Source organism: Phocoena sinus, chromosome 1 (assembly GCF_008692025.1).
Source record: "Phocoena sinus isolate mPhoSin1 chromosome 1, mPhoSin1.pri, whole genome shotgun sequence".
NCBI classification, from domain to species: Eukaryota; Metazoa; Chordata; class Mammalia; order Artiodactyla; family Phocoenidae; genus Phocoena; species Phocoena sinus.
Genome location: NC_045763.1, coordinates 157366425 through 157392797, shown reverse-complemented (window position 1 = coordinate 157392797; position 26373 = coordinate 157366425).

Here is a 26373-nt window from a genome sequence, read left to right as displayed (position 1 = left end):
TGGAAGACGTTAACTACTTGATGACCTTGAACACATAGCTCCCAGGCCTATTGGAGCCTAAGGACTGATAATACCCCTGTGATACTGCCCAGTTACCTCATCATCAACCAACCAGAGAATTGTGCAGGAGCTGATCACAGACCCTGAGACCCCCCTCCCTCACCTTGCCTTTGAAAAATGCTTTTCTGAAATCCATCAAGGAGTTTGGGTGTTTTTGAGGACAAGTTGCCCTGGACTCCTTGCTTGGCACCTGCAATAAACACTGCACTTTTCTTTCACCACAACTCAGTGTCACTGCTCGCAGGTGAGTGGACCCAAGTTTGGTTTGGTAACAATATCCCAGGGATAATCCAGTAATGAATATTTTGCTGTATATTCTTTGTTTTTCCTTTTCTGTGTATACATATCTATATCTAAAACTAATCTATATTCCCATCTATATCTATCTATATCTAACTTGTATCTTTCTGAATGTTAGGTATGTTAGTTGTACCTAAACCCAGAAAGCAAAAGTGATGTAGAGCTATAGAGAGAAAGATATATTGGTATTTTAAGGCTAAGACTTTATGGCGACAGGACTATTTTCTATAGACAAAGTCTGAAACTCCATCTGGGTTTTTTTTCAAGGATTTGGTTAAAGCATTGGTATAGGAGCTGATCCAGCCTACCTCTACTCTGTAGAGGCATCCCATCTGCACAAAGGGGATAAAATTCTCTTATTCGAAATGCTCTTAAAATGCTTTGAATGTATTTTATGAAGATAAGTAGTCAAGAAATATTTAAATAAAATAAATGATTTAATGTATTTTTCCTAGTCTTCTGGGAGTAGTATGCATCTCAATAACCCTAAAATCAACCTTAAAACAAAGAAGTATCAGGAATCTTAAAAAATATTATAATTTTGAACTTAGCCAAATTTCCATTAGAGTTCAAAACATATAACATGTCTTCTAGGCGAGAAAATGGAAGTGTATAGCAGGGTTTTAAGAATGTTTTACCGGACGTACATCTGTTTTGCTTTTTGTTTCTGTTGGTGTGTGTGTGTGAGTATTTGTAAATATTTAGGTAATTAAAAAAACATATATATATATAGGAGAGAAATGTAGTTCCTCTTTCCTAGACTTCTTGATGCTCTTTTGAGTGAGACATATGCTGTTGGTGCTGAGGGAGAAATGGGATTGGATACAGCTCTTTTATAAGCTCTTAGGAGACTAGGCAGGAACCAGAATTCAGGGTTCTAACTCCGGAGCTGAGCCTGTAAGGAATGTCGGTCAAAGCACACACCCTGAGGATAAACTTTTAATGAAATTTCTGTCCACCACAAAATTGTAAGAGAAGGTTTGTTTCAGAATTGTGAGGGGGAAAAATGATTCATCTGAACTCTGTGAGGAAACTCACACACAGTACCAAGTAATTGCTAACTATAAACAACACAGGATGCTAAAACTAGCCAGCTCTCCAGACCCAGCATGGCCCATTTCCTGCAGGCTCTCAGTCAGCAGGGTCAGGGCCTGAGTACATCTCTGGCTTTGAGAGGCTCTGGGGAACACTGGTTTTGAATGCTGGTCCACACATTCCCTCCTGGCACCTCGTTATCTAAATCAGTATACCTCTCTCCTTATTAGCTACATAAATATTTGGATTACTAAGTGTCAGAGCCTCATAGCTCTTGTAAATTTGTAACCTTTATGATCCATGAGCATGCTTGAATGGATTACATGGTCAGAAGCCATTGTGGAATTCAGCATGGTCATCTGGGCATTAGAGAATGATGCTCTATGCCAGAGTGGTGGAGGTAGGAAGTGAGATGAACACTAAGTAGGAGAGACATTGCAAAAGAGAGGTACCAAGGCCCATCAATGCCTCGGGTTCCAGGACCTACTGGATTGGCCCCTCAAGTCTTCCTTCTGTTTTTCATACTGCATCTGCCTCCTTCAAGAATTAGCTCATGATTTACCTCCTTAAAATTAAATTATCTCTGCCTCCCATCTGCCAAGCCACTGCTGACCCACTATCTAATTCTCTCTGTTTTCATAGTTCTTGCATTTCTAAATGTTCTATGTAGTTGAAGGCCAATTACTCCATAATACTACAAGGAAGTTTAGGGGAAGGACTCTATCTCTTAACTCATGAACTAAACAGCCAGGACACAACTCACACATTCTGATTGCCTTACAAGTAATATAAGAATCGCTAACATAACCAGCTTTGTGATTTTTTTCCCCCCGAAGATCCAAATTTTAGATAAGTATATTTCTATATTTATAGACATTTTCAAAAGTGATAAAGTATTTAGAATATCTAAAAACTTTAAATAAAAAAGACATATCCAAGATTAAAACCTTTTTCTTCTGGAGAAATTCCCATTTCTTTTTCTTCCTCCTCTTCCCCCCTTTAAATTTAAGACTAACAAAGTACATTTAAGGACACATTGCTCCAAACCAAGCTAACTTTTGGACCCCACCCCATAACATGTCTTAGCTTTATTATGTCCCACCCTGTTCTAAATAAGCCCCCTCTAAGTCTGTGTGATAAATGCAAATTTTCAAAGAGATATGGAAGAAGTCAGCTCAGGGCCAAGGAGAAACTCTTTTTGAATTCATGTCAGGTTTGACTCTGAGACCTTCAAGTGTCTAGGGAGAAGGGCCTGAATAAAGAAGAAAACAAGAAGACTGCTGGTTTTCATGTATATGTTCCTATTCCTGAAAAAGGAATAAAACTATCTAGAGAATCTGGCTTAAGCAAAAAAGAGAATTTATAGGCTCACATAACTGAACAGGTATAGATTTCAAAAAAAAGGCTTAATTCTTGACTCCAAAAATACGGACCAAGACTTCCTTTTTCTCCTTCCATTTCTCAGTTCCACTTGCTGACAACACCATACTTCTAGTTAATCAAGCTGACCACCTGAACTCTTTTTCCTCACTTCTTATATCATCTATTCAAAAAATCCCATAGTTCCACCTTAAATATACATACAGGATCCAACCACTTCTTACCATTTTCACTGCTACCAGAAATTGCTTCATGCTGAGAAAGGACATCAGGGTCTTAGAGTGAAAGATATCAACATGGGTTTGAAGTATCTCTTTGCTGATGGTTTTAGTTGTCTGCTTAAATATATGGGCAGAGCAACCTACAATTATGTTGATACCTACAAAGATATAGATTATTGTTATTTTAGTGTTAATCCCATTCTCTTAAGGCCAGTTCTTGGAATTGTGTTAGCCATAGATTCAGTCCTGCTCAAAATGGAGCAGCTTATGTCATGGCTGCAGTCTGGTCACCATGCAGGTAGTTTTTCCCTCTGGTGGCAGTTATAGCATCTGTAGAACAACTCAGGAATGTGCATCAAACACTGAGTCTGTGACTCTATTGTACTAATCATTAACTGCTTGAAGCTGCTCTTTCGTGACTCAGGTAGGCCTGGGAAACTTTAGCTTTTTTACAAAGAAGAGACAGGGGAAATAGAGAGGCTTTTGTACTTGGGGGACCCTGCAAGTTTCCAGAAGAACAATACCTGTGGAGAACTGAATGAAATGATTGGGTAGAGAGAGAAGTTAAACTGAGGTGTAGTTACAAAAGAAGCCTCAGCTCTCCAGCTGGGATGGCATCTTCAGGTAGTGGGGGATGTTGATAGTAGCGGAGGCTCTGTGCCTTTGTGGGGACAGGGAGTATATGGTAACTCTACTTTCTGCTCAATTTTTCTGTGAAACTAAAACTGCTCTAAGAAATAAAGTCTATTTTAAAAGAAGAGAAATGGGGTTCTGGGTTTCCTCACAGAAGCAGATGCAAAATTCTTATGGAGGATAGGATTCCCACAATTACATGCTGACAATTACATAATTGCAGACGTGGAGAAGCAAGGTTGCATGAGAATCAACAGACTGAACAGTAAAAGTACTGCCTCTGAACTTCAAAAATATATAACTACTTACTATTGAACAGGAAAAAAATGTGGCACCTATTCCAACATTGGTGTACAGGGACCAAGCCTCCTTGCCCCAATTTGGGAATAGGCTGCCCCAGGAGGGGATCTACTTATTCTTGGGTGAGGCCATTCCGTTCAGTAAGGGCAGGTTCCTGAAAGGAAATCAGTGCCTGGGTCCTAAGAGGCAGGATACAAATGGTGCACCATAGCATCCACAGACAAATTTTAAGAGAAAAATCTTGGATAGTAGAGTGTGTACCTCTGCAATTTTAGTAGGTGTTGATAAATTATTTTCCAAATTGGTTATACCAAGTTCTGCTCCCTTCTGCAGTATATAAGAATTTTTGTTTTACTCCCTTTCCACATTTTCTATATCTTGGTTTCCATGTGCTATTTTCTACATAATTTCCACAGATTTTTCTCGAGGTGTAAAACTTATCTCTTTGGTTATGTCTAACCTGCTTTTTAACTCACTGAGGGTTTTTTCCTTGCTGAGTTTTTATTTTTGTAAGTGTCATCATTTCTTTTAAGATACTTTTTTTTCTTAAAAAACAAATAGTTCCTTTTCTATGGTTTTTATTTCTCATTTTATTTTTAATAATATAAAACATTTATTTTCCTGTTCAATAGTAAGTAGTTATATATTTTTGAAGTTCAGAGGCAGTACTTTTACTGTTCAGTCTGTTGATTCTCATGCAACCTTGCTTCTCCATGTCTGCAATTATGTAATTGTCAGCATGTAATTGTGGGAATCCTATCCTCCATAAGAATTTTGCATCTGCTTCTGTGAGGAAACCCAGAACCCCATTTCTCTTCTTTTAAAATAGACTTTATTTCTTAGAGCAGTTTTAGTTTCACAGAAAAATTGAGCAGAAAGTACAGAGTTACCATATACTCCCTGTCCCCACAAAGGCCCAGAGCCTCCGCTACTATCAACATCCCCCACCAGAATGGTACATTTGTTACAATGAACCTACATCCACATATCATTGTCACCCAAAATCCATAGTTTATGTTAGAGTTCACTCATGGTGCCCATTTCTTTTATAAAAATCTTTTTCTTATGTGTGTGAAAAATTTCAAACATATAGGAAAAATGTGAAATACTATAGCTTCATGCAAGAGTCTCAGTTTCAGTTCTATGCCTTGCAGAGGCCGAAAGCCTTCCCATCAATCTCCACAAGGCAGTTAGTATCCAAGCTGCTTCTTCCTGAGATCAACACAATGTCTTCACACCAGAGAGCCACTGCCACCTGCTCACCCCTCTCAGCTATGGATTAAAAATATTTTTGTTATATGTTATGCAGCTTATCCAAGTGTTTTGTAACAGAAAGTTTTTGGATGATCTACTCCACCATATTTTCAGAATGGAGGAAGGCTTTCATAGTTTTCCCACATTTAAATTGCTACTTCTTACAGTTACCAAGCAAGAGCTCATGTGCCTAAGGCACAGAAAGCCAAACTCTGACAGTGGATGTTTGCAGCAACGCAAGAGTGTATTTTCAGGGTGCCACGCTTGGAGAATGGGCAGCTTATGCTCAGAAGGCTTGAACTCCCTGATGGTTTTTAGGAAAGGGTTTTTAAAGACAGTGTTAGGGGAGAAGTTCATAGGATGCCTGATCAGCTCATGTACCTTCTTCTGACTGGTTAGCTGGTGGTGAGATAACAGAGTGATGTTTTGGATGTCTCAATCATCAACCTTCTGGTCCTAACCAGTTTGGGGTCTATGTGCTTGTGGTCAGCATGTACTCACCATCCTCCACCTGGGTGGGGGGCTTAGTTTCTGCAGAACAACTCAAAGATATGTATCAGATTGTTATCTATATCCCTTCAGGAGGAACTAGGAGTCCTGTGATTCTATTGTCCTAATCATTAACTTCTTGAGTCTGCTCTTTGGAACTGGGGAAGGCCTAGAAGACTAAAACCTTTTTTCTACAAGCAAGAAAAAGGGGACATGGAGGGACTTTTGTACCCAGGAAGGCCCTGCAGAATCCTGCTTGCTTTCACTGCTTTCTACTCCCCTTCACAGGGTACTATTATTCTTCCTGCCCCCGGATGTGGGTGTTCCCCAGGATTCCACCTTAGCTCTCTTCTCTTCTTATCCATGTCATGTCTGCCACTAAGTTGATTATTCCCAAACTGAAGCAGGAGGGAAGCAGACAGGGCACAACCTTTAAAAGAAATGACATAGCCTGAGGACACGACATAAACTGATTAGAACCAAAAAGGTCCATGATGGCAGACAAGTTGACTTCCACTGTACCTTGTGCCTCAGTGTACATTCACTGTAACACAACCACAGGTGCCATGACAGTTCCAAGGCTGACCATAAAGGTCAAACATTTGACAGTGGCCCAATTCCTGGAAATCCCCACTCCTTCCCCAAAATAGCTGGAATATTCCTCCCAATCATTAGCCTGTGAAATTACCCACCCGTATAAAAACTGACAACCCCATACCCTGGTGTTTCTCTTGCCTTCTGAGATGGCCCACACTCTGCCTGTGAAGTGTGTTTCTCTCTAAATAGATCCACTTCTTACTTATCACTTTGTCTCTCACTGAATTATTTGTGCAATGAGACATCAAGAACCTGAGCTTCATTAAGTTCTGGGGCCAGGTATGTGATCTCAGTTAAAAGACTGTGGGTTCAAGTCTCAACCTGGGTTTTGGCTGGGTTCAAGTCCCAGCCCATGTGTTCAAGTCCCAATCTGAGTTGCATGGTTTCAAAATTAGCACTTTTAGTTGAAACCTTCTCCCGACCTCCAGACACAGATATCCTACCACTTCCAGGATGGCTCCACCTCCACAGTTACCTATTCATGTGCCAAGTTTAAAACTGATTTTATTATTGTTTCCCACTGACTGACTTTATCCTGCAGATTGAACACCTCAAGTCACAGTTTATGGAACAAATACCATGATTCACTAAACTATCTAGATGGGCATATGAATATAGTCTCACAACATCTGAGGGCCTGTCTGTCAGGCTCATCCCCCATACAAGGTCACAGACAAGATTTACAGTAGTTTGTATAGAGGGGTCAAACTTACCATAAGTATATGTGTTTACTTCTGGGTTTTCTATTCTGTTCCATTGATCTATATATCTGTTTTTGTGCCAGTACAATACTATTTTGATGACTGTAGTTTTGTAGTATAGTCTGAAGTCAGGGAGCATGATTCCTCCAACTGCATTCTTCTTTTTCAAGATTGTTTTGGCTATTTGGGGTCTTTTGAGTTTCCATACAAATTAAAAATTTTTTCTAGTTCTGTGAAAAATGCCATTGGAAATTTGATAGGGATTGCACTGAATCTGTTGATTGCCTTGGGTATTAAGATCATTTTAACAATATTAATTCTTCCAATCCAAGAACATGGTATATCTTTCCATTTGCCTGTGTGGTCTTCAATTTCTTTCATCAACATTTTATAGTTTTTGGAGCACAGGTCTTTTGTCTCCTCAGGTATCTTAATTCCTTTTTGTTGTAATTCCACCCTGGTTCTTTCTGAGAAGACAGCTGTAACAAGGAACCTGTTTAAACATTTTACTGTGTATAATATCTTTTCTACCCTACTTATGTTGGTAACTGCCCAGCAAAACTGCCAGTTTTCTTGACAAGGTACAGGTAAATTGGCTATGGCACCAAAACCTTCAGTTTATTCAATTCTTCCAAGGTCATCTTAATGTCAAGTTGGGGGAATGGTAATTTCAAGCCCTAACTGAACAGCTTTACAGATGTGACTGACAACCCCCAAAGTTTGACCTTGATCCAGGGTTTTCTAGAGAGAGAGAGAGAGACCTCATCTTGTTTCATCTTAGCTCACTTTATGGATTTAATGCATATTTTAATGAGTATCTATGATGTGCCAGAACTGTGTTAAACACCAAAAATATGGCAGCAAATGACCATGGTTCATGTTCTCAACAGTACAGGAGATGATTTAATCCTCTAATTCTGGGATCATAAAATCAGAACATGCAGATGACATGAGTAGCACTCTGGGGGAGAAGGAGAGGCTGGAGAGAGTAATTCAGCATGCATCGTGCAAGGGGGCTGCCATTATTCATCTCCAGCAAATTGTATCTATGTTTGAAAGTGATATTAGTGTTTCCATAGCTCTAATTTTTCAAAGGAATCTGGATATTTTGCCCATATTTCCTATATATTACCCAAATATTGCTGTTTTACATTCTCTGTGAGGTGATGTAGAATAAATCATTTTTATGGTAATTATAATAATAATATATAAGAATATATTATTAATTTCCAAATGACATATCTCTTATCTGTAAAACTAAGTCACATGTTCACTTGCTTCATTTCCTACAGACATCTGTATAAACAGTGAGGAGGAAGGGACTTTTTATGCAAGCAAGGCATGGATGAAGTCATAGCAATATTTTTTACCTCTTCTTGTATTCTTCTTCTCTGAGTTAGGTCTATAGGTTCCTGTCCTCAAGAAGCCAATGTCTTCATTTAAAAACTTTAAATCTGATATTCCTCTCCTTCATCAAAAATAAGGAAGGTGTACAAGTATTAAAAATAACAATGCCAAATACTTGCTTTCTTGCCTAATTTATTAGAGTTTTTTCCTTTAATCTGGGAGAAAAAATTAAATGGTGGTGGGACATAAGAGACACTAGGAAGACACTGATTAAATGTGCTAAGGAACACTCCAAGTACAGGAACAACAGGCTTGTATTTAGAGTTGGTCTGCCAAACCACAAAAGGAAATAAGAATAGAGCCATTCTTTAACCACCTAATGTTGGGTTTTGCATTTCACTACAAGTTTTCATGCAGCATCTCTTTTCTAAGGTGCACTTCACTAAATAATGTGATATTAATTAGGCGCAAGTGATAGCCCAGAGAGTGGATTTCCATTTCCTCATTACCAAACAAGTGCTGTCTCCTGTGGGCACTAAGTCATCAGCCCCAATGTATCATTGGTGTCATCATTTTAGCAAATCAGTTCTGGCTGGTAGCTGAAAATTGGCTAACTGGGATGTTCTTTTACATGCAGCCGTGGGAATAATGAGAAGACAATGGGTCTCTTCTTTAGGCAAAAGAATAATTAGAAATAAGGAATTGACCAAGTTAAATTGTTTAATGATTTGCCAATACAGTGAGTGACACATTAAAATATAAAGAGTGTAATTCAGGATTGATCTGAATCAAAATGAACAAGAAAACCCCCAAAAGAACACCCATTAGCTGTCTCTTCTTCCCCTTTTAAGTCCAACTTCAAAGTATTTATCAATCAAAAAACTGACCTACGTGAGACAGCAATAATGAAACATTTCTTCTGTTTAAAAAGATGGGTCTTTAGGCAACATCTCAGGACTTCATAGAGTTTGCAAATTTCCCAGATTATTACTAATCCCCCAAATATTTTATCAACAAAGTCCACCCTATGTACACTGGATCATGAGGCAACCTAACTTATCTGGAACACTTGGGAAATTTTAGGTGTAGGTTAATTTGTAAAGGAGCTGATTTCCAGATACATTTCTCAAGTTAAGGATATTCCCTCCACCAGGACCATGAGAACTTTTTACTGGAATATAAGAGCTGACCACAGAAACCTACTCACATTGTATCGAAGCATCGGTCTTGGTGTGCATGCAGACATGGCCACTTTATCTTCCACAGAAGAGAGAAGTGGGCAAAAGAAGCTGCTTTGAAGATTAATAGAATGTATGTCAAATGTTTAAACTTCCTGGAAGGAGATGCCTTAGGGCAGCTGTCCCTAAGTGCGGCTCACCTTTAGGAACAGCCAGGGAGCCTCTTAAATTCCCAGCCCAGTAGTTCTCAAACATCAATGAACATAATAATCCCCAGGGGATTTTTATTAAACTTCAGATTCTGGTTCTATAGGTCTGGGTTGGATCCTCAAATTCTGCTCTTCTGACAAACTCCCAGGTAATGGTGATACTGGTAGTCCATGGTTTGAGAATCACTACTGTAAGCATTGTTTTTAAATGCAATAATTCTTGTGAAAGTGCTTTATAAATAATAATTACATAAATTCAAATATGATAATAATAATACTAATAAACAAGGAATGTGCTTTTAAAATAACTATTTTACAGTCCATCTTATATATACTGTAATATGGGCCTCAACATCTTTCTTTTATTTTTAATTACTTAGTGCTTCTAAATCCAATCTATTAGTAAATTCTGTCAGTGCTACCTGCTCCTTTCACTCAACATCAACTTTGTAAGATATATTTGTATTGTGCATAGCTACAGTTCATGCAGTGAAAAATTATGTTTTGATATAAAAACATGAATTTAAATCTCAAAATATCACACCCTATTCAAGAATAAACTCTAGATTAATTTTTAAAAGCTAAATGTGGGAGAAAACTATTGTAGAATATGGAAGTGTTTATTAAACAAGATGAAAAATCACAAAAAATTCACAAATGATTGAATTGATCATATAAAATTTTAAACTGTCAACTATAATAAAAAAGTGTTATGAGACAAGTGACAATAGATACTCCATATATAGCAAAAGATTACTACCCAGAATTCATTTTAAAAAATCTTACAAAATTCATTTTATTTTATTTTATTGTAGTATAATTGCTTTACAATGTTGTGTTAGCTCCTGCTGTATAATGAACTGAATCAGCTATATGTATACATATATCCCCTCCCTCTTGGATCTCCCCCCCACCCCTCAAATGCACCCATCGAGGTCGGCACAGAGCACTGAGCTGAGCTCCCTGTGCTATATAGCATGTTCCCACTAGGTATCTATTTTACACATAGTAGTGTATTTATATCAAACCTAACCTCCCAATTCGTCCCAGTCTCCCCTTCCCCCTGTGTCCACATGTCCATTTTCTATGTCTATATTCCTGCCCTGCAAATAGGTTCATCTGTACCATTTTTCTAGATTCTACATATATGCATTAATATACGATATTTGTTTTTCTCTTTCTGGCTTACTTCACTCTGTATGACAGACTCTAGGTCCATCCACATCTCTACAAATGACCCAATTTTGTTCCTTTTTGTGGCTGAGTAATATTCTATTGTGTATATATATATATATATATATATATATATATATATATATATGACATCTTTATCCATTCATCTGTCATTGGACATTTAGATTGATTCCATGTCCTGGCTATTGTAAATAGTGTTGCAATGAACATTGGGGTACATGTGTCCTTTTGAATTATGGTTTTCTCAAGGTATATCCCCACTAGTGTGATTGCTGGGTCATATGGTAGTTCTATTTTTAGTTTTTGTAAGAGTATTGCTTTTTTTTTTAAAATTTTATTATTATTTTTTTTTGCGGTACGCGGGCCTCTCACTGTTGTGGCCTCTCCCATTTCGGAGCACAGGCTCCGGACACGCAGACTCAGCAGCCATGGCTCACAGGCCCAGCCACTCCGCGGCATGTGGGATCTTCCCAGACCGGGGCAAAACCCGTGTCCCTTGCATAGGCAGGAGGACTCTCAACCACTGTGCCACCAGGGAAACCCTTATTTTTAGTTTTCTAAGGAACCTCCATACTTTTCTCCATAGTGGCTGTATCAGTTTGCATTCCCACCAACAGTGCAAGAGGGTTCCCCTTCCTCTATAGCCTCTCCAGCATTTATTGTTTGTAGATTTTTTGATGATGGCCATTATGGCTGGTGTAAAGTGATATCACATTGTAGTTTTGATTTGCATTTCTCTAATAATTAGTAATGTTGAGCACCTTTTCATGTGCCTCTTGGCCATCTGTATATCTTCATTGGAGAAATATCTGTATAGGTGTTCCACCCATTTTTTAATTGGGTGGTTTGTTTTTTGATATTGAGCTCCATGAGCTGTTTGTATATTTTGGAGATTAATCCTTTGTCTGTTGATTCGTTTGCAAATATTTTTTCCCATTCTGAGGGTTGTCTTTTCTTCTTGTTTATGGTTTCCTTTGCTGTGTAGAAGCTTTTAAGTTTCATTAGATCCTATTTGTTTATTTTTGTTTTTATTTTCATTACTCTAGGAGGTGGGTCAAAAAAAAATCTTGCTGTGGTTTATGTCAAAGAGTGTTCTTCCTATGTTTTCCTCTAAGAGTTTTATAATGTCCAGTCTTACACTTAGATCTTTAATCCATTAGGAGTTTATTTTTATGTATGGTGTTACGGATTGCTCTAATTTCATTCTTTTACATGTAGCTGTCCAGTTTTCCAAGCACCAGTTATTCAAGAGGCTGTCTTTTCTCCATTGTATGTTCTTGCCTCCTTTGTCATAAATTAGGTGACCATATGTACATGGGTTTATCTCTGGGCTTTCTATCCTGTGCCATTGATCTATATTTCTGTTTTTGTGCCAGTACCATACTGTCTTTATGACTGTAGCTTTGTAGTATAGTTTGAAGTCAGGGAGCCTGATTCCTCCAGCTTCATTTTTCTTTCTCACGATTGCTTTGGCTATTTGGGGTCTTTTGTGTTTCCATACCAATTGTAAAATATTTTATTCTAATTCTGTGAAAAATGTGCTTGGTAATTTGATAGGAATTGCATTGAATCTGTAAATTGCTTTGGGTAGTATAGTCATTTTCACAATATTGATTCTTCCAATCCAAGAACATTGTATATCTCTCCATCTGTTTGTGTCATCTTTGATTTCTTTCATCAGTATCCTATAGTTTTCTGAGTACACTCTATTACATCCTTAGGTATTTTATTCTTTTTGTTGTTATGGTAAATGGGACAGTTTCCTCAATTTCTCTTTCTGATTTTTCTTTGTTATTGTATAGGAATGCAAGAGATTTCTGCGCATTAATTTTGTATCCTGCAACCTTACCAAATTCATTGATTAGTTCTAGAAGTTTTCTGGTGGCATCTTTAGGATTTTCTATGTATAGTGTCATGTCATCTGCAAAAAGTGACAGTTTTACTTCTTCTTTTCCAATATGGATTATTTTTGTTTCTTTTCCTTCTCTGAATGCTGTGGCTCAGACTTCCAAAACTATGTTGAATAAGAGTGGCGAGAGTGGACGTCTTTGTCTTGTTCCTGATCCTAAAAGAAATACTTTCAGTTTTTCACCATTGGGAATGATGTTTGCTGTGGGTTTCTCATATATGGTCTTTATTATGTTGAGGTAGGTTCCCTCTATGACCATTTTCTGGAGAGTTTTTGTCATAAATGGCTGTTGAATTTTGTCAAAAGCTTTTTCTGCATCTATTGAGATGATCATATGGTTTTTATTACTTAATTTGTTAATATGGTATATAACATTGATTTGCGTATATTGAAGAATCCTTGCATTCCTGGGATAAATCCCGATAGATCATGGTGTATGATCCTTTTAATGTGTTGTTGGATTTTATTTGCTAATATTTTGTTGAGGATTTTTGTATCTATATTCATAAGTGATATTGATCTATAATTTTCTTTTTTTGTGATATCTTTGTCTAGTTTTGGTATCAGGGTGATTTGTGGTCTTGTAGAATGAATTTGGTTGTGTCCCTCCTGCTACAATTTTTTGGAAGAATTTGAGAAGGATAGGTGTTAGCTCTTCTCTAAAAGTTTGATACAATTCACCTGTGGAACCATCTGGTCCTGGGCTTTTACTTGTTGGGCAATATATATATATCTTTTTTTGGCTGCATTGTGTCTTTGTTGCTGTGCATGGGTTTTCTCTAGTTGTAGTGAGTGGGGGTTACTCTTCGTTGCGGTGCATGTGCTTCTCATTACGGTGGCTTCTCTTGTTGCAGAGCATGGGTTCTAGGGCATGCGGGCTTCTGTAGTTGTGGTTCATGGGCTTTAGAGTGCAGGCTCAGTAGCTGTGGCACACAGGCTTAGTTGCTCCACAGCAAGTGGGATCTTCCTGGGCCAGGGCTCAAACCTGTGTCCCCTGTATTGGCAGGCAGATTCTTAAGCACTGCACTACCAAGTAAGTCCCTGTTGGAAGATTTTTAATTACAGTTTCAATTTCATTAGTTGTGGTAGGTCTGTTTATATTTTCTAATTCTTCTTGGTTCAGTCTTGAAAAAATTGTACCTTTCCAAGAATTTGTCCCTTTCTTCATGGCTGCTGTTTATATCTTGTAATTCTTCTTGGTTCAGTCTTGGAAAATTGTACCTTTCCAAGAATTTGTCCCTTTCTTCATGGCTGTCCATTTTATTGGCATATAGTTGTTTGTAGTAGTCTTTTATAATCCTTTGTATTTCTGTGGTGTAAGTTGTGATTTCTTCTTTTTCATTTCAAATTTTATTGGTTTGCATCCTCTTCCTTTTTTTCTTGATGAGTCTGGCAAAAGGTTTATCAATTCTGTTTATCTTCTCAAAGAACCAGCTTTTAATTTTATTGATCTTTGCTATTGTTTTCTTTCTTTCTATTTCATTTATTTCTGCTCTGATCTTTATGATTACTTTTCTTCTACTGACTTTGAGTTTTCTTTGTTCTTCTTTCTCTAGTTGTTTTAGGTGTAAGGTTAGATTGTTTATTTGAAATTTTTCTTGTTTCTTTTTTTTTTCCTTCAATTTAATTTAATTTAATTTTTTTTCTTGTTTCTTGAGGTGAGATTGAATTGCTGTAAACTTCCCTCTTAGAACTGCTTTTGCTGTGTCCCATAGGTTTTGTGTTGTTGTGTTTTCGTTGTCATTTTTTTCTATGTATTTTTAAAATTTCTTCTTTGATTTCTTTAGTGATCTCTTGGTTATTTAGTAGCACACTGTTTAGCTTCCATGTATTTGTGTTTTTTACAGTTTTTTTTCTGTAATTGATTTCTAATCTCATAGTGTTGTGTTTAGAAAATATACTTGATACGATTCAATTTTCTTAAATTTTCTGAGGCTTGATTTGTGACCCAAGATGTGATCTATCCTGGAGAATGTTCTGTGTACACTTGAGAAGAAAATGTATTCTGTCACTTTCGGGTGGAATGTCCTATAAATAACAATTACATCTATCTGGTGTATTGTGTCATTTAAAGCTGTGTTTCTTTATTTATTTTCTGTTTGGATGATCTGTCCATTGGTGGAAGTGGGGTGTTAAAGCCCCCTACTATTATTGTGTTACTGTTGATTTCCCCTTTTATGGTTGTTAGCATTTGCCTTATATATTGAGGTGCTGCTATGTTGGGTCCATAAATATTTATAATTGTTATTTCTTCTTCTTGGATTGATCCCTTGATCACTATGCTGTGTCCTTCCTTAGCTCTTTGTAAAAGTCTTTATTTTAAAGTCTATATTATCTGATATGAGTATTGCTACTCCAGCTTTCTTTTGTTTTCCATTTGCATGGAATATCTTTTTTCCACCCTTTCATTTTCAGTCTGTATGTGTCCCTAGGTCTGAAGTGTGTCTCTTGTAGACAGCATATATATGGGTTTAGTTTTTGGATCCATTCAGCCAGTCTGTGTCTTTTGTTTAGAGCATTTAATCCATTTACATTCAAGGTGATTATTGATGTGTATGTTCTTATTACCATTTCCTTAATTGTTTTAGGTTTGTTTTTGTGGGTTTTTTCCTCTCTTATGTTTCCTGCCTATAGAAGTTCCTTTATCATTTGTTGTAAAGCTGGTTTGGTGGTGCTGAATTCTCTTAACTTTTGCTTGTCTGTAAAGCTTTTGAGTTCTCCATCGAGTCTGAATGTGTTTCTTGCTGTGTAAAGGTTTTGCTCTTTCATCACTTTAAGTATATCCTGCCACTCCCTTCTTGCCCGCACAGTTTCTGCTGAAAAATCAGCTGATAAGCTTATGGGGATTCCTTTGTATGTTATTTTTTGCTTTTCCCTTGCTGCTTTTAATATTTTTTTCTTTGTATTTAATTTTTGTTAGTTTGATTAATATATGTCTTGGTGTATTTCTCCTAGGGTTTATCCTGTATAGGACTCTCTGTGTTTCTTAGACTTGGGTGAATATTTCCTTTCCCATGTTAGGGACATTTTCCACTATAATCTCTTTGAATATTTTCTTAGACACTTTCTTTTTCTTTTCTTCTTCTGGGAACCCTAAAAATCAAATGTTGGTGCATTTAGTGTCATCTCAGTGGTCTCTGAGGTTATCTTCATTCTTTTCATTCTTTCTTCTTTCTTCTGCTCCTCAGCTGTTATTTCCACCATTCTGTCTTCCAGCTCACTTATTCGTTCTTCTGCCTCAGTTATTATGTTATTGATTCCTTCCAGTGCATTTTTCACTTCAGTTATTGTGTTGTTTTTCTCTGTTTGTTTGTTCTTTAGTTCTTGTAGACCATTTTAAAACATTTCTTGTAATTTCTCAATCCATGCCTCCATTCTATTTCCAAGATTCTGTTTCATCTTTACTATCATTACTCTGAATTCTTTTTCAGGTAAGTTGCCTATTTCCTCTTCATTTTTTTGGTTTTAACTTGCTCCTTCATTTGTGACATAGTTTTTTATCTTTTTTTTTTTTTTTTTTTTATTGGTGGGATTGTGTTCCTGTCTTACTGGCTGTTTGGCCTGAGTCTTCCAACACTGGAGTTTGTAGGCTTTTGGGTAGAGTTGGGTCTTTGTGCTGAGATGAGTACCTCCAGGAGACCTCATTCCAATGAATATTCCCTGAGGTCTGAGGTTCTCTGTTAGTCCAGTGGATTGGGCTTGGAGCTCCCACTGCAGGAGCTCAGGCCTGACCTCTAGCTTGTGAACCAAGATCTTGCAAACCGTGTGGGGTGGCAAAAAAAAAAAAGAGGAATAAAAGAACAGAAAAGAGCAGAACAATAACAAAGAGTAAAAAATAAAATAAGATTAGAAAACTAACAGGTACGTTAGCAAAAATTAAAAAATAAAATATAGATGAAACAACAACCATCAGATAAAACAGAACCACAAAATCCAAAAAGAGGAAGAAAAGAAAAAAAGCCAGAAAAGGCCTTGACTATGGGGGACTGGGCTTAGGAAGAAGCGGGGTTTAGGCAGTGGGCGGGACCTATGCTTAAGACCCACAGGGCTGGTTAGGCCCGGGGGCAGGGCCAGGGGTGGGGATTAGGCTCATTGTGGTTGGAGGGGCCCTGGAGTGCCTCTGGCTTTGGAGGGTGTAGGACAAGGTCCAGGACCCCAGCAGGCTCCCTGGGCCCAAGTGGGTGGGGGAAACACTATGTGTGTTCCCCCAATCCTTGATCTTCTGATCACAGAGGGTCCCTGCCCATTGGCCTCTCTTCTTCATGCCCCTAGGACTCACGTGGCCAGAGGGTGCCCTGGAAGGCAGGGGACCAGAACCATAAGACTCACTGGCTTCCTGGGGCTGAGTGGGCAGAGGAAATGCCCTCTGTGCCTTCCCTGATCCTTGGATCTTGGAGAGCCCATCCCTGTCCACCTCTCCTCTTCTCCCCTGCCTCCCTCTACAATCCTAGGACCAACGTGGCCTAGAGAAGACCCCGGAAAATGGAAGACCAGGCCTGGGAGCCCAGCAGGCTTCCTGGGGCCCGAGTGGGTGGGGGAAATGCCCTCCATGCCTCCCCTGATCCTCTGGTCATGAAGGGTTCCCCACACCATCTGTCTCTCCTCCTTTTCCCCTCTCCTCCCTCCCTCCCTCCCATGCCTCTAGGACCCACGCAGCTGGAGGGGGCCGCAGAGACTGGAGGACCAGGCCCAGGAACCCAACAGGCTTCCTGAGGCCTGAATGGGTGGGGGAGATGCCCTCCACACCTCCCCTGATCCTCCAATCCTGGAGGGTCCCTCCCGATCCACCCTCTTCTTCTCCCCCCACTTCCCTCCTATGTCCCCAGGACCCACATGGCCCAGAGGGGTCCTCAGACGGTGGAGGACCCAGCCCAGGAGCCCACCAGGCTTCCCCAGCCTGATTGGGCAGGGGAAATGCTAGGCGTGCTCCCCCCTGGCCCTCTGAGTCCCCAAGGGTCCCTCTGGTCATTGGAACCCCTCCCCTCTCACAGCCACCCCTCAGGGGTGCTGGTCCTGTCTGGCTTCCACTTCTCCTCTCCCCTTGCTCTCCCACACATCCTACCCAGTCACTCAGGGGCTCCTCCCATCTCCTTGGGCATCAAGGTCCCCCACCAGAATCTGGCAGATGCCCTAGTTGTGGGGAGATGTGAACTCCATATCCTCCCACACTGCCATCTTGACTCTGCCTCCCAAAATTCATTTTAAAAATGGTAAATGATGCAATAGAAAAATAGTTTAAGAACAGGCATGTCACATAGGGAAAAACCCTAATTGCTAATAAACAGCCAAAGAGCTCAACCACACTTGGGTAATCAGGGAACATTAGTTAAAACATTAAGCTACCATTTCATACTCATAAGACTGGCGAAAATTTTTAAGTCTGGCAATACAAAGTGTTGGTAAGAACAACACTATTAATAGAGTGACTATAAATTGGAAATGCCTATGTTGGAGAGCAATCTGACAATTTCTGGTAAAGCTATGTTCCTTTCTGCATTTCTACTTCTAAATAAGAAGACATGTAAATGATTGTTCATTGAAATATTTGTATTAAAAGAAAGACAGTGACCACTATAATGAGTGATAAAGAGCTTATTTACTTGCCAGATAAGAGAAGAGATGCAAGTCAAGAAATTAATTGAATCGGTCTCTAGGGGCAAGGAGTGGGGTAGAAGTTGAGGGCTCCTGGAAGCTATATTAATTATTGCTAACTATAGATTGGCTCTTGCTCTCTGGATAAGGTAAAATGACTACCTATACACAGTTGATTAAAACAAGTAAATGTTGAAGGAGAAAAACATAGCTTAATATATGAAACCAAGAAGCTGAACTTATTGTTTACTTAAGAAAGGGGCAGTTATGCTGGTCAGGTATAATATCATTAAACAAAGAAAACTTGCTCATCTCATATGTAAGGTTCTTTGGGACATTTACGTTGGGTAGTGATGATTACAGATGTAGGAGGAGGTTGTGATTATGTTGGTTACAGAGCATATTTTGTGTAGTTATGGAGGAGGGAGTGGGTCAACATCACCCTTTAGAAGCATATTAACTGGAGTGAGTGTGATACTAACTGGCTGCCTTTCAAAGCATGGGGCTGTGTCACTGCCGGGTTTCAGAGGTGTTCTTGCTGAAGTGAGTTGCCATTGATTTAATAGAGGGATTTAAAAGCAATTCTGGTGTTTATTTGTTATGGTGGCTATAGGCCTATCATTGATTGAATAAGTACAGTTAAACCCAATTCTGATGTTTATTTATTACTTCTAAGAATAAGAGGAGTTTTGTCTTTCTTATTATCAGGAAAGAGATTTTAATTAGGTCACTGAGAGTCTGATAAACCAAGGTCACTCCAAGTTTCTAAACACCAATCTTCTGCTTGTATCATAAACATAATACTGGGATTAAATTTGTACCACAGATCTAAAGCCACAGATAAAGGAAGTTTTAAGTAAAAGACAATCTCCTTCTCCCAGTACTATATTCTAGTTCAGTCAAATTCTGACAGGCACCATTCTCCTCAGCTTCTGTGATTTCTAATTTAATAGAGATGAACACAGTTTTCTTTGAAAGTTTCTCTGACAAATTTTCTCTAAGAAAAGACAGAAGTTGCTGGAGGAAATATATAAGGAGTATAAATAAACCCTCTCTTTTGTTGACATAATTGGAACATGGAATTTATTCACATATGCAGTTATAAGAAATAATAGAAATCCCATATACAATTTTTACCAGTTTCTCTCAATGGTAAAATTTTGCAAAACTATGGTATAACATCACAATGATGATATTGACACTGATGTAATCTATATTCATCTGATTCACATTTCCCCGGTTTTACCTATACTCATGAGTGTGTTGATGTATGTGTGTGCACGTGTGTATTAGGTATAATCCACTTTTATTACCTGGGTTAAGTTCATGTATCCACCACCATAGTCAAGATACAGAGCACTTCCAACACCACAGGGTTCTCCTGTGTTGATTTTTATAGCTAAACTCCCTCCTAACTCCTTTCCCACCCATTACCCCTGGAAACTGTTAATCTGTTCTCCATTTCTAATGTTTCCCCATTTCAAATATTTATGTAAATGGAATCATACAATATGTAACCTTTGCATATTGGCTTTTTTCACTCAGCATAATTATCTGGAAATTCATTCAGGCTGTTGGTGTGTGTCAATAGTGTGTGCCTTTTTATTGCTGAGTTTCATTGCTGAGTTATTCCACAGATGTACCACAGTTGGCTTAACCATTTTCTGCATTGGACTGTTTCCAGGTTTTGGCTATTATGAAGAAAGCTGCTATGAACATTTGTATAAAGGTTTTTGTATGAAGAGAGATTTTTATTTCTCTGGGATAAGTGTTCATGAACATAATTGATGGGTCATATGGTAATTGCATCTCTAGTTGTATAAGAAGCTGCCAAATGTTTCCCAGAGTGGTGGTACAATTTTCCATTCCCACCAGCAATGGAAGAGTTTGTTTCTCTGCATCCTTGCCAGGTTTTGTATACTTACTATTTTTTAATATTAGCTGTTCTAGTATAAGCTAATATTTAGGTGTGGCTAAGCCTAACTCGTGGTTTTAATTTTCATTACCATGATGACTAATGGTTGAACTTCATTTTACATGCTTATTTTCCACCTGGATATCCTCTTTGGTGAAATGTATGTAGGTTTATGCCTTTTGCCCATTTTCTAACTGGATTTTTTTTTTTTTAATATTGAGTTTTGACAGTTCTTTTCATGTTCTAGATGCTAGTCCTTTGATGGATATGGTGGTTTGAAAATATCATCTCATAGACTGTAGATTGTCTTTTCATCTTCTTTACATGGGCTTTCACAGATACCAAGTTTTTAGTTTTAATGCAGCCTAATTTGTCTATTTTTTCTTTATGAATCCTGCTTTCAGTGTCAAGTCTAAGAATTCTTCCTAGGCCTAGATCCTAGAAGTTTTCTCCTATTTTTTTCTAAATGTTGTTTTTAAAGTTTTACATTTTACATTCAAGTCCAAGATCCATTTTCAGTTCATGTTTATGTAAGGTGTAAGGTTTAGGTCAAGGTTCTTTTATTTTCAAAAGAATATTTGCCCTATGTGTTTACCAACACATACATACACACACACACACACACACACACACACACACACACACACTAAAACCTTAGACTTAAATAGAGGCTATAATTCAAAGGAGCAAAGCATCAGACAGTTGTTTTTCATTATATTCACAAAATTACCAGATGAATGGCATTTTTCACTTTTCCTCCAGTTTTGAAATCTTATAAACACTGCAGTGGGGGAAACATAAAAATCTAATGGTGCATTCTTACCTTCAATTTTTATTTCATACTGAATTAGTCATCATAAACCTACTCAAGTGACTGTTGGATTCCCATTGCAAGGCAGAGGGAAAGAAAACAAAAATTTTGGAGAAAGATGGCATGGCTGGAAGAATGATTTCAAATTTGTAATAAAGTGGCATCATAGAGGATGTGGGTAGGAAGTGATATCAACAGAGGTAGATAGGGAAGATATTTCTGGGTCTCTTCCTTTTTCTCTCTCTCTCTCATCAGTCAACAAAAAACTTCAGTCTCATTTAATTTTTTTAAGTTACCTTATTCATCCTAATTATGTCAAAGAACTCATTTGGGTTTTAAAAACAACGTAGGAGGATGACAGATTTAGACTGTAATTGTATTCACAGTGTATCAGGGGCACAATATTGGAAGTCGGGAAAACAGAGCTAACCTCCCAGCCTCCTACAAAACTGAGGGAAATACTATTAGCTCACAGTTTCAGGACTTACAACTGGTTGTTGTTTTTTACAGTTGGGGTTAAAATGCCTCTAAGGTGTGAGTCTTCATTCATCATTAAACAGGAAGTGAATGAATGGGACTCTTCTAGTCAGAAGCAAAGTTGCTTCTAGCTCTAAGGAAGAAGTCACCTAGAAATGTGAGTTGAGGCTTTCTGGAAGTTATTATCACTCCCAAATCTGTCCTCAAACCTTTCTTATAGCCCAATATAACCTCTATCTTCAACTTATCCCAGTGTAAGAGCACTGGGTCCCAGGGCAGTGTGCTTACAGAGACCCCTAAGTCAGTATACACCTCACTTAAGTCAGAAAGTGTGAGCACACACGTTGGTGCTCATTAAATCTGAGGGATTTGGTCTCATATGAACTGAGAGAGTTGAGACACTGTATTTTCAACTGGTGTCCTAAAAGGGAGGCTAATGAACCTCCAAATATATTTCCTTACTTCAAATTGGGTCTAGGACCAAGCCTGAGGATCAATTTCATTTGCAAACATTTATTAAGCAATAACATCTGTCAGACTTAGCTAAACACTAATACTACAGATGGCTTAAATATAGGCCCTGCCCTCCACAGAGATCTGGATTCAATTCCCTGCTTTGTATATGCAAATAACTTTACCTCTTTGTACAGTTTCCTCACTGGAAAAATTAGGACAATAGTAAGACCTTCTTCATAGGGATTTGGTGAAGATTAAATATGCTATTTTAAATATAGCTTCTGATATCAATAGGGGATCAATATGTAGTCAGACACAGCAAAGAAGAATCAAGGAAGTCTCCCCAGAGAAAGTTATGCCTGAATTGAGCCTTGAGCTCTAACACAGATTATGCACATAAATGGCAGAGGGGATGACATTCAGGCATGCGGAATAGCATAAGCCATACCTCAGATGAGAGGTAAACACAGGGAAATATGAGTGTGGGAAGGAAGGGGGGAGGAGAAACAGAAGTTATAAATGTTCAATATGCTTGGAGCAGAGAGGCTGAATGGGAAGTAACAGGAAATGACACAGCACTAGTGGCTGAGCTCATCTCTGGTAGGACAAAGAAGTTTGAACTTTGTCCCTAAAGTTTTGTGGGGTGTCACTAAAGAATTTTAAGAAGGGAGCAAAACAATCAAACTTGCTTTTTAGAATTATCACTTAGGCAGCAAGATAGAGAATGAATGAGAACTGTAAGTCAAAGCAGCAAGTGTTAATTAAGAGACTGATGGGAGCTCCAGGTGTCCCCAGCTAAGGCACTGAATCTAAAACTTTGTGACTAATCAAAAGTGGAGAGTGAGGCAGATGAAGGCATTTAAAAAGAATCTAGATTGCTGGTTTGGATGACTGAGTGGGTGATAGTATGACCAATTGAAACTAAAGACATAAGATAAATTTGGGGCAGGGAAAAGGAGCGGTAACAAATCTGGTTTGGTACATGTTTGGTTGGCAGAACCTCTGAAACATACAAATGAAGCTGTCTAGCAGGAAGTTAAATTTAAGGGTCTGAAGCTTAGGATAGCAATTTAGGAATGTGGGAATCTGACACCATGCAAGACCACTCCAGGAATGTGCATAGAATGAGAGGGCCACCTGGGAATGCCAATGTAGCAAAAGACAATCACAGAACCTGGAGTACAAGGAGAATGAGAATGGATCTGTTGAGATGGAGATGTTAAAATTTGAGATGTTTGTAATCACAAATGAAAACACTTGATATTGATATAGATTTATAGATATGGAAATCTCTACACACATATCTGCAGCAATTTTTAACATCACTCCAGGTTAGGGTGAGTGAGGAAGAACCTAAAAGCTGGAAAACTCAGATAACCATGTGACTAAATGTGGCAAACATATGGTATAAATTATCAACTTATTTACTTTCTGGCATTTTAGAAGGTTCTGACCAATGAATATGAAAATTAACGAGATTAATCTACCTAAGATTTTAGGTGAGTAACTCCTAGTGTGTAAGGATTGTGTCTAATTCACAAGGGGAGACTCTGGCTGCAAATGCAATGGGTGCTTTTACAATGAGAACCCTCAGAATGGAAGAACACTCCACAAAGGTATAAGTGGGAGACATGCATTGCCCTTACAATGTAAGTGGGGGGCAGGCTGAGAGACTGGGACCACTGAGTGAACAACACAGGGAGCATGGCATTGATGACTTCTATTATTCCTGGAGAAAAGTTTCCTAAGCCCAAGTGTTTAGGTTTTCCAAAAATCATTTATATGGGATGCAAACACAATAATGGTTAAGAATATGAGTTTTGTTATACCGGAAACTAATATAATATTATAAATCAACTATACTTCAATTTAAAAAAGAACATGAATTTCAAAATCAAACAGACTTGGGCTTGAAATCCTTGCTCTACATTTTACAATTTTTTTAATGTTTATGGAGGGCTTAGTAGGGACAAGCTACTAGTCAGAATGCTCTGTACTCACTTATTAAATCCTTACAACAAAACTTGAGGGCAGGGCTGAGACACAGACGATTAAGTAAATTGCTCGTGGTCACACACAGAGTAAGTGTGCAGGGATTTAAATCTGGGTAGTCTAATCCAGAACCAGCACTCTTAGCCACTACATCTTTCTGACAGGCTATTCGTGGGACAGGGGAAGTCACATTCTCTCTGAGGCTCCATTTTCTCATATCTAAAGTGAGCTTACCTCAGACAGTTATATGAACACAAATGAAATAATATCTGTAAAACACTTAGCACAGTGCCTAGAAGATAGCAAGTACTCAATAGATCATAGTTTTTCTTAATTTTATTAATATTTCATTTTAAAAAGGAGCATTCTGTATTGAGAGCAGAAAGCTAAGGCAAGCAATACAAAACCAGGTCAGATTCAACTCTCTGTCTCAACTCTGGTGAGGACAGGCATGCTTGGTACCTGACATCTCAATACCTCACGGTTTCAGGTTTATAGGTGTTCATGTTCCCATCCCAAGAGCACCTTGCTTTATCCATCTGGTGACAGATTAGCAGAGTGTGAATGATCTATAACAGAATTAGAGCTATGAACTAGAAGTAAAAGTAGGAAATAAATTGCTAAATTGTGAAAAGCATTCAGATGATCTAATATGCTTTTCAATGTAGCACTGTTGAGAAAAATGTCTCATTGTTGGCTTATCTTTCCTCTTTTTTTTGAGACAGAATGCCTTGCCCAATGCTACACATTTTTTTACTCTAATTTCAGATTACCTTTCCCAGGTGGCAGTGAGAATTAGGATTAATTTAACTCCACAAGCAATTAAAAGCCCCTACATGGCAGCAATGTGCTAGACAGAGAAAAAGAAAAACACTAGATCACCAGTGTCCCTGTTTCTGAATCATGGATGTGATGGTAGAGAGCCCCAATTCAAGGATCAAATAGGAGCTGAGGCTACATGAGTCTGAGAATGAGAGCAATGCTAAGGAAGAGTATTTCTGCCAGTGTGTACTGACTGTAGTCAGATAAGCTGTTATCTGACTCTGAAGCTCAATTTCCTCAGGTAAGAAGAGGCAGCTCTGTGCGTGGAAAGCCCAGATTCTGGGACTAACTTTTTCCTGATCTTAGAGGAAATGCTTTCAGTTTTTTACCGTTGAGAATGATGTTTGCTGTGGGTTTGTCGTATATGGCCTTTATTATGTTGACGTAGGTTGCCTCTATGCCAACTTTCTGGAGAGTTTTTATCATAAATTGGTGTTGAATTTTGTCAAAAGCTTTTTCTGTATCTCTTGAGATGATCATATGGTTTTTATTCTTCAATTTGTTAATATGGTGTATCACATTGATTGACACATATATTGAAGAATCCTTGCAACAGGACCTACTATATAACACAGGGAACTATATTTAATGTCTTATAATAACCTATAATGGAAAAGAATCTGAAAAAGGATATGTATATATAACTGAATCACTTTGCTATACACCTGAAGCTAACACAATATTGTAAATTAACTATACTTCAATCTTAAAAAATGGTTAGATAAAGGATTTAAGACGTAACATCAGAGTATGTTTTTCCTCTGTGGAAGCAGCATTACTTGCAGCATTTAAATATACAGAACCTAATACCAAAATATAAGTTATATGTTGTGGAATGAGTTTATATTGGCTTTTGAAAAACTCTTTTGTTCTTCCCCTTATATTTATGTGAATTTCATATCCCACAACCAAGCCAAAAATGCATTACTTTGTTTTCCAAAATGGATTGACCTAATATTTGATTTTAATTAAAAAATGTGCTTACTATAAAATGTACAATTCAAAAGTATAAAGAAAAAAATTTAAATGACCATATAAACTTTAGCCTAATGTAGTTCTGAAGAGCCCAGACTCTGGTGTCAAACTGCCTGGGTTCAAACCCTGGTTCTACCACCGCTGGCTCTATGATCTTGCACAGGTCACAGAGTCTGTCTATGCCTCAGTGAGCTCATCAGTAAAATGAGGAAAATGATGCATGTCTCGGAGGGCTGTTATAAGAATTATATGAGTAAACATTTGTAAAGTACTTGTCAGTGTCTGCCATATAGTAAATTAGATGTTTTTGTTAAATAAATGAGATATCCAGAAAAGTGAGTTAAAATTTTTGTTTATAAAATTCCAGACTTTTTCTATGTACACACAGATGCAATTTATACAAACACATTTTAAATGAATAGGCTTGTTTCCAAAGATTTTGTCTTATGTTTTGCCTTTTGGTGAGTTTATGTATAAAAATTTTTATCCATGCTAATTTTATAATAATTTAAAACATCGTCTTTTA